Genomic DNA, 2,132 nt, shown 5'->3' on the forward strand with positions numbered 1-2,132 from the left:
TGTTTATCAAGTGTAGTTTTTCTAAGCCTCTGAGGATATGGAACTTGAACTGGCTGACTATCAACAACGGGAGGACACTTGTTTGAACCCTGGTGGTCTTCAGTAACCCCATTCGCTTTTGTATCTGATTTCTCACCCAACTCTTCATTCCGAACCACTGACTTTTGTACACTGGGCTGCTCCACTTGCTTACCATTCCTCAACGAAATTTCTTGACAGTTCTCTTTAGGATTTACCACAGTATTACTAGGCAAATTCCCTTGCGGTCTGTTATTAAGCATGTTGGCCAACTGACCCACTTGTGTCTCAAGGTTTCGAATAGAGGATCTGGTCTCAGTCATGAATTGAGTCTGAGTATTAGTGAGGGTCAACAAGGCTGCTTGCAACTCATTAGTCTTTTCTGGTTGATCTTGCGGTCTAGGCTGGTGTGATGATGAGGCTTGATTCATAGGCTGTTGTGGCATGTGCTGCTGGTATGGCCCTTGAAACTGTGACTGTTGGCCCTGATTATTTCTCCATGAGAAATTTGGGTGATTTCTCCACCCAGGATTATAAGTATTGGAGAACGGATTCTGATAAGGCCTCTGAAAATTACCAACTGCCTGTACCTGAGCCTGATTAACTGGCATATTACCACACATGTTGGCCGCTGTACACTGTTCATATAAATGAGGCCCTCCACATATTTCACACCCTGATTGCATCTGTATAGCCTGGGCTTGAGCTGAGATCTTGTTTTGTTGCAACTGCTTTGTCAATGAAGCAACCTGAGCAGTTAAAGCAGTTATAGCATCTAATTCATGTACCCCGGCTACTTTTCTCTGTGAAGTGTCTCGTTCGGCAGGCCATTGATAATTGTTCATAGCCATCTCCTCTAACAATTCATATGCCTCATCAGCCCCTTTACTCATGAAAGCACCGCCTGCTGCTGCATCTATTATAGTGCGAGTAGTACCGCAAAGCCCATTATAAAAATTGTGGACTAACATCCACTTCTCTATACCGTGATGAGGGCATTGTCTGAGCAGGTCTTTGAATCTTTCCCATGCATCGTACAATGACTCTTCCTCATTCTGATAGAAGTTATTGATTTCTCCCCTCAACTTTGCAGCTTTTGCAGGAGGAAAGAACTTTGAGAGAAACTTCTGAGCTAGTTCCTCCCATGTATTGATTGAGTTGGCCTGTAGAGAAATAAGCCAACTTTTTGCCCTATCCCTTAGTGAAAAAGGGAACAATCTCAGCCTTATTGCATCATCGCTCACCCCATTAAACTTAAACGTTGCACATAGCTCAAGGAAATTCACTATGTGCAAGTTAGGATCCTCATTGGGGAGACCACCAAACTGAACAGAAGTCTGGACCATTTGTATCATCGCCGGCTTAATCTCAAAGTTATTGGCAGTAATAGTAGGAGGCCTAATGCACGAGTGTACTCCTGTGACAGCGGGGAGCACATAATCTCTTAATGCTCGCACATTTTGGTCCTGAGCGATATGATTCTGACCATCATTGTTGTTAACCCCGTCTCTTTGGTTGGCAGCCATTGATACTTCCAACCTCTTTTTCCTTCTGTTTTGTCTGCAGGATCTTTCGATTTCAGGATTAACAGGAACAAGATTTGCAGATCCTTCACGTCGCATACAAAAGATTCACCTATTAAAACAGAATGCGACAATTTGGATTAGTTCAAATAATAAAAACAGCCAAATTAGAATAAAAATTAACTATCTTGATATTAATAGAATATCAATTCCCCGGCAACGGCGCCAAAAAAGTGTTGCGAATTTTTACTACTGCGCAAGTATACGCAATAGAATAAACAAGTAATAGTAGTGGAAATAGATTATCGTTCCGTCAGGGAATTGATCTACTAATTACCAATAGCAAACTTTTATTTCTATTTGACTAATGAAATTTGAGTGACAATTAACAATGAACAATAAACTAAGAAAGCACAATTTAATTAACGAAATTTAATATAAGCGAAAGATTAGAGTATTCTAATTTCATCAACCTTCAATTCTAGTCAATCAATAATACAACTAATATGTTTCTTTGATCTATGGTTATAGCAAGTTTACTAATGACAATTCTATTCTCTCTCAAGATATAAAATATTCAGTTTACCTGTG

The 2,132-nt window shown here is 40.2% G+C and overlaps 1 non-coding gene across 1 annotated transcript; it reads left to right on the top strand.

Moving 5' to 3' along the window:
• Positions 1 to 999: 999 nt before the first annotated feature.
• Positions 1,000 to 1,106, top strand: LOC133813118 (small nucleolar RNA R71). Its single transcript, XR_009884160.1, has one exon. It is a non-coding gene; the product is annotated as a small nucleolar RNA R71 (small nucleolar RNA).
• Positions 1,107 to 2,132: the final 1,026 nt, after the last annotated feature.

This window comes from Humulus lupulus, chromosome 1, assembly GCF_963169125.1.
Source record: "Humulus lupulus chromosome 1, drHumLupu1.1, whole genome shotgun sequence".
NCBI classification, from domain to species: Eukaryota; Viridiplantae; Streptophyta; class Magnoliopsida; order Rosales; family Cannabaceae; genus Humulus; species Humulus lupulus.